Raw genomic sequence first — 7,566 nt, forward strand, 5'->3', positions numbered from 1 at the left:
TTCGTTCGGTTAGCTCGTGGGTTGGAAGAAGATCAGCCATTAGGTTACTCTAGGGCATCATTAAGCCTGTTGACGGTAGCAATTCGGCCCTCACGAAGAAATGTGTTGGGCGCACTGCTGGTGGCACGGGTTGGGTGTAGTTTGTTTGAACAATAGGGTGTTTTTGTAGGTGTTTTGTAGGATAGGATCGGCGTGTGCTACCAGTGAAGTGACGAACCTCGTGGCTTGATCAGTGTTTGGGCACTCTCAGGGGGAGTTTGAGGGTCTAGTGAACTAGTGACCTTGGTGGGGCGAGCTAGATGGAGGGTGCCCAAAGACTTCGTGTATCTGTTGTAATCTAGCAAGGGGCTATGCCGTTGGGCAGTACTGTTGGGTTGCCTGTGGTTAAGGGGGCAGTAACCGATACACTGTTGGTGTTCCTGGATACTTGGCGCCCAAATGCATTCAAACGGTTGAGCACACGCGTCAAGCCATCAATGCAATAGGTCAGGCCTAGTGACGTGTCTGAGATCACGTACTCTCACGTCTCTCTTACAGTGAGTTGGGTTTGTCGCGCCAAACCGATTAGCGGTGTCTGGCTGTACTATTTTTAGCGCTCAGTAGTTCGAGCCAGCAAAAATAATCGCTGAATAAGAGCTCTTTATTCTTCAAAACAAGGACTTTAGTTCGATGGGAAGACTGTTCTGGACTTCAGTCTTTGTTCTACACGCTACTGGGCTTGCTGAAGGGCGCTCATTGATCGACTTTCGACGGCTTTACCGCTTCTAAACTAGAACGAACAAGTTACGGCAAGAACTCTGCTTCGATCAACAGCCGATCGAAGCGAAGACTAATTCTCTTCTTCGGAGCTCGCTAGGCCGTCCACAACAGCTCAGTCGATGTGATATCAAGCTTCTTCGATCTGTCCACAGCCAGCCAGCTCAACAACACTATTCGATAGACTTTGATCAACACATCTATCAGACTTTGAAGTGTAAACAAAAGACACGACTCAACTTTGGTATTTGAAGTGTTCTATATTCTAAACTACACGAACAAGTTACGGCAAGAATGACTACTTCGATCCACAGAGATCGAAGCGAAGCTGGCGAACTGGGACTCTTCTCTGTTCGATGAACTCGAGGTGAAGCTCGTTCAAACAGTCGGCGATCTACAGTAGATGACCTGAAGCTACTTCAATCTGTCCACAGCCCGCTGCTGTTACTTGGAAGTTCATTCGAAGCGGCGAAAACAAACACGCTTGAACACCAACAATTCAATCTACTTTGAACATTACAAGATATGATATTAATTCCAAGCTCTACTTGGATCTACTTTCTACCTCTTTACAGCAGTAATTCGCTCCATGGTGTCGTCGTTTCAATGACTTTGGAACCTGCTTTATTCGAGTACAAACACTAACAACAACAACTAGGCAAATATAATGATCATAATAAACAAAAGCAAGCACGAGTAGAACTGTGAACAACAATGAATTCAATATAGACTTTGAAGTCTACACGACTCAAGTTAGATGATTAAAGTGTTGTTTATTTATAGTGAGTAGTTCTAGATACTTTCTATATATCTCTCTATCTTTCGATCGAATGACATGAATTATCTAGCGGGCTTTTATTATCAGTTGTTAATGTTTTTAAACAGCAGTGATTCGAAAGCGCTTGGCGCTCATTGAAACAATGTTCCTGTATCCATTCATTTTAATTCTTGATTTAGGCGAGTACAAACCAACACAATAACAAATAGGCAAAGATAACAATAATAATAATGATAATAATGATAACAATAATAATAATAACAATAATAAGTCTTTATTGCATAAGGTCAATACAGCTATGTTACAATGTTTACATCAAAGTGTATTTACATTAACTTAACCATTCTAATAATAATTATTTTAGAGCTTTGAAATACAAAGTATATATATATATATATATAATCAAAGCAAACATTATTTTATTTCATCTTGGGAATTCTAATTTGTGATTGTATTTATTGTGTGTGGATGATGAACTTTGCCACACAGTACTTTGATTTATTTCATTACATCATTCTACCATCTACTTATTCACTGCATAGGTGATTATTGTTTCCATCATAAAAACTAAAACCTGACCCCATCCTTCACCCTCACCCTAACCGGTCTGCCATGGCGTAGTCCCACATGCTATGAATATCAGTCCCATTCCATTTTATACTTTAATGAATGTTGAATTCCTATTTACATCTAGTATCGAAAGCTGAAATACTATGTGATCACTGTGAATATAAGATAAAACACAATACCATGTGAGTTGATATTTATTCCATCCATACAACAGGGATGAGGGATTGGATTTGGCATCTTGTATAACAAGAACAACAACAACAACAACAATAATATTTATAACAATAATAATATTCATAATAATGAAAATGATAATAAAAATAAACAAAGTCTTCCATTGCTATTCAGTCATGATCCAGTGTATGGAGTACTATCTATATGACATATGAGATCCATGTGAATCTAAAATAAAATACAACATGTATATACAACAATAGTGGTTCTAGGCTTTATGCTATATCAGTTCAATGTCAATAACCACAATATACCATGTGAATGAATGCCAATGATTTTTATTTCATCAATAATACAGCAAGGGTTAGGGGTTAGGGTTAGTGTATGGGTGGGCTTATGCTATATCAATCTCAATAACACAATATACCATGTGAATGATATTTATTTCATCACTTAGGATAAGGATAAGGGTTTGGATCTGCATCATGCAATGTTAGATGAATGTGAATATACAATACAATACCATGTGAATGTGAATGTGAATGTGAATGTGAATGTGAATGTGAATGTGAATGTCAATTATTTTTTTCATCCACACAACAAGGGTTAGGTTTAGGGTGAGTGTCTGGGTAAGCTTATGCTATATCAGTTATATCAATAACACAATATACCATGTGAATGTCAATGTCAATGAAATTTATTTCATCAATAATACAGCAAGGGTTAGGGTTAGGGTGAGTGTTTGGGTAGGCTTATGCTATAAATGATATAAACATCAATACCAAACAAAGTCTTTCATTAGTCTTCTGTCATTATCCAGTGTGTAGAGTACTATCTATAAGACATGAGATCAATGTGAATATTAAATACAATACCATGTGAATGATGAATGTCAATGATTTTTTTCATCAATAATACAGCAAGGGTTAGGGTTAGGGTGAGTGTTTGGGTAGGCTTATGCCATATCAATGTCAATAACACAATATACAATGTGAACGAATGCCAATGATATTTATCTCATTCCTACAACAAAGGTTACAGTGAGTGTTTGGGTAGGCTTATGCTATATCAATGTCAATAACACAATATACAATGTGAAAGAATGCCAATGATATATATCTCATTCCTACAAGAAGGGTTAGGTTTAGGGCGAGAGTTTGGGTAGGCTTATGCTATAAATAATAAAAACTCCTATAAATGAAATTAAGATATAAATATATAAAATAAAATAGGAATGCAATAGGCCCAATGATATTTCTTTGGCACTACCAGCATAGTTCCACTTCATCAATACCAAACAAAGTCTTTCATTGCTATTCAGTCATGATGCAGTGTGTAGAGTACTATCTATGAGATATAAGAGCAATGTGAATCTAAAACAGGGGAAGCCGGCAGTATTGTTTAGGTATCTATAAATCATCCTAAAGCTTACCCTAAACCCTACCCTAACCCTAACCCTTCGTACCCGTTTCATTAAAAGCCATTCATTATTGGCTGATCTATAGATGTCCTCTCTAACTGGGGAAAGCGGTAATCCCATACTTCTATTGAGTTCCTTATAGCACATCATCAAGCGTATACTCTGGACAACACCTCGTACTGGTTTGACTGAAAGTGGTTGAACATTCGATGATATGTAGCAGTTCCCTAGAACTGGAGAAAGCGGTAATCCCATAATTCTATGTAGTTATTTATGCTTCATCATCGAGTCCATACTCTGCCCAACACGTCGCAGTGATTTGAGTGCAGGGTGTTGAATATTCGCTGATCTATAGAGCTTCTCTAAAACTAGGCAAAGCGGTAATCCCATACTTCTATGTAGTTATTTCTACTTCATCATCGAGCCTTTACTCTGTATAGCACGTCGTAGCTTTTTGACTGAAAGGGGTTGAATGCTAGCTGATCTATAGCATTTCCCTAGAACAGAGGAAAGCGGTATTTAGTCATCCATAGCTCATCATCAAGCGTATACTCTCCACAACACCTCGGAGCCATTTGACTGCAGAGTCTTAGATATTACAAGAGATATAGCAGTTACCTATAGCTGGAGAAAGCGGTAATCCGATACTTCTATCTAGTATCTTACAGGTCCTCCTAAACTTGGCCCTAAGCAGTCCAGTGTGATCCATCAAAACTGTTATTACTATAACATCTATGTCACGCTATACCTTCCTTGACGGAAATTGAAATAACACACTGTACATTCACCCCAAAGAATCCAACGAGCGTGCGTTCGCTTCGTCTGGAAATTCTCTACACCATGGTGGAATCCTCGACAGTATAGGGTTCCACCTTTCCCCTTATTTTCAATGAGTGTTGAATAACATTTATCACTATCAGTATCACCTTACCGCATTCCCATGTTTTGAATAACGTCTCTAGTTCATGTATTATTCAACTACTGTCGATCCTACTGCTACGTAGTAGTGTCCAGAGTACAAGCTGTATGATAAGCTATGAATAAATGAAGAAAAGCATCTCCTTACCGCATTCCCCAGTTTGGAATAACGTCTCTAATTCAGTTATTATTCAGCGACTGCTGCTGAAACCGCTACGAGATGTTGTTTAGATTACACGCTTTATGATAACCTATGAATAAACCAATAAAAGTATCACATTACCGCTTTCCCCTGTTTTGAATAACGTCTCTAATTCATTTATTATTTAACCACTCTCGCTCAAACTGCGTTGAGATGTCGTTTAGAGTAGAGGCTACATGATTAAGCCTGAATAAAGCAATAAAAGTATGTCCTTACCACTTTCCCCACTTTTGAATAACGTCTCTAATTCACTTCTGTTTCACACGACTGTCGACCCTACTGCTACGAAGAAGTGTCCAGAGCACAAGCTGTATTATGAGCTATGAATAAAGCAATAAAAGTTTCACGTTACCACTTTCCCCAGTTTTGAATAACGTCTCTAATTCATTTATTACTCAACGAGCGTCGATCATACTACTACGCAGTAATGTTCAGAGTAAAGGCTTTATCATAAAGCCTGAATAACTTAATAAGATCATCACCTTACCGCATTCCCATGTTTTGAATAACGTCTCTATATAGCATTGAATACTCTAAAACTTTCACTCCAACTGCTAAGAGATGTCGTTTACAGTAGAGGCTACATGATTAAGCCTGAATAAAGCAATAAAAGTATCGCTTTACCGGTTTCCCCAGTTTTGAATAACGTCTCTAATTCATCTATTTTTCAACGACTGCTGCTGAAACCGCTACGAGATGTTTTTTACATTACACGCTTTATGATAACCTATGAATAGTCAATAAGAGTATCACCTTACCGCATTCCCATGTTTTGAATAACGTCAACGGCTTGCGATCCAACCGAAAAGAGGTCATGTCCAGAGTATACGTACGCTTTATTACGAACTGGGTCGGTGTCCACTGGTAGAACGAGGCTTGGGATTGGATTAAATAACGAAAACAAAGAAAGCATGGATTATGGTGAACAATGCGTATTGTTCTACATGTGAGCTGCGTTCTTTGTTTCATCTCACCCTTCATTGTTTGTTCCCAGGCTTCCCCAATAATAGACAACCTCTATATTTCGGTGATTAACACACGTCTTGCAATGAAACCGCTTTCCCCCTTCTAGCACATCGTCAACACTCAACAACCCAAGTAAGGGTTTAAACAAGTGAAATAAACACCCTAAAGTCATACCCTAAACCTAACCCTTTTAGGGGTTTTCAAAATTCAAAAACCTAAGTTAGGGTTGTAAAAAGTGCAAAAAACACCCTACAATCACACCCTAAGCCTAACCCTGAAAGGTATATTTAAAATTCAAAAACCTAAGTTAGGGTTGTAAAATATGAAAAAACCCTAAAATCACACCCTAAACTTAACCCTTTTAGGGTTTGTGAAAATTCAAAAACCTAAGTTGGGGTTGTAAAAAGTTGAAAAAATTCACTAAAATCACACCCTAAACCTATCCCTTTTAGGGTTTTTGAAAATTGAAAAACCTCACTTATGGTTATAAAAAGTGCAAAAAACACCCTAAAATCACACCCTAAACCGAACCCTTTTAGGGTTTTTGAAACTTGAAAAACCTCACTTAGGGTTGTAAAAAGTGCAAAAAACACCCTAAATATCACACCCTAAACCTAACCCTAACCCTAACCCTAACCCTAACCCTAACCCTAACCCTAACCCTAACCCTAACCCTAACCCTAACCCTAAACCCTAAACCCTAACCTAACCCTAACCCTAACCCTAACCTACCCTAACCCTAACCCTAACCCTAACCCTAACCCTAACCCTAACCCTAACCCTACCCTACCCCTAAAACCCTAACCCTAACCCTAACCCTAACCCTAACCCTAACCCTAACCCTAACCCTAACCCTAACCCTAAACCCTAACCCTAACCCTAACCCTAACCCCTAACCCTAACCCTAACCCTAACCCTAACCCTAACCCTCAAACCCTAACCCTAACCCTACCCCTAACCCTAACCCTAACCCTAACCCTAAACCCTACCCTAACCCTACCCTAACCCTTATGGTTAGGGTTAGGGTTAGGGTTAGGGTTAGGGTTTAGGGTTAGGGTTAGGGTTAGGGTTAGGGTTAGGGTTAGGGTTAGGGTTAGGGTTAGGGTAGGGTTAGGGTTAGGGTTAGGGTTCGGGTTAGGGTTCGGGTTACGGGTTCGGTTAGGGTTCGTTCGTGTTTAGGGTTCGGGTTCAGGTTTAGGGTTCGGGTAGGGTTAGGGTTTCGGGTTCGGGTAGGGTTCGGGTTAGGGTTCGGTTCGGGTTTCGGGTTGGGGTTTCGGTTCGGGTTCGGGTTCGTTCGGTTCGGGTTCGGCGTTAGGGTTAGGGTTAGGGTTCGGTAGGTTTCGGGTTTTCGGGTTCGGGTTATGGTTAGGGTTAGGGTAGGGTTCGGGTTCGGGTTCGGGGTCGGGTTCGGTTCGTTTTCGGTTCGGGTTCGGGTTCGGTTAGAGGTTTCAGGGGTTCGGGTTTCGGGTTTCGGGTTCGGGTTTTCGGTCGCGGGTTCGGTTCTGTTCGGGTTTACGGAGTTCGGGTTCGGGTTCTGGTTTGCGCGTTTCGGGTTCGGGTTTCGGGTTAATCGGGTTCGGTTTCGGGTTCTGGTTGGTTCGGGTCGGGTTCGGTTCGGGTTCGGGTTTCGTTCGGGTTTCGGGTTCGGGTTCGGGTTCGGGTCGTGTTCGGGTCGGGTTCGGTTTGGGTTCGGGTTATCGGGTTCGGGTTCGGGTTCGGGTTCGCGTTCGGTTCGGTTCGGGGTTCGGGTTCGGGTTCGTTCGGGTTCGGGTTCGGTTCGGG

General features: G+C 40.6%; 1 long non-coding RNA gene across 3 annotated transcripts; it reads right to left on the reverse strand.

Moving 5' to 3' along the window:
- Positions 1–1,921: 1,921 nt before the first annotated feature.
- Positions 1,922–5,529, reverse strand: LOC116304260 (uncharacterized). 3 transcript variants are annotated; one of them, XR_016119619.1, is made up of 5 exons: positions 5,306–5,529; positions 5,035–5,138; positions 4,765–4,867; positions 3,061–3,113; positions 1,922–2,256 (listed from the first exon to the last, which is right to left on the reverse strand). It is a non-coding gene; the product is annotated as an uncharacterized LOC116304260 (long non-coding RNA). The 3 variants fall into 3 exon arrangements; XR_004198042.2 differs by having other exon boundaries at positions 1,922–3,113; XR_016119618.1 differs by having other exon boundaries at positions 1,922–3,625.
- Between the last annotated feature and the right edge of the window lie 2,037 nt (positions 5,530–7,566).

This window comes from Actinia tenebrosa, unplaced genomic scaffold, assembly GCF_029948245.1.
Source record: "Actinia tenebrosa isolate PJP-AT-01 unplaced genomic scaffold, QUT_ActTen_1.0 PGA_scaffold13__45_contigs__length_12533684, whole genome shotgun sequence".
NCBI lineage: Eukaryota > Metazoa > Cnidaria > Anthozoa > Actiniaria > Actiniidae > Actinia > Actinia tenebrosa.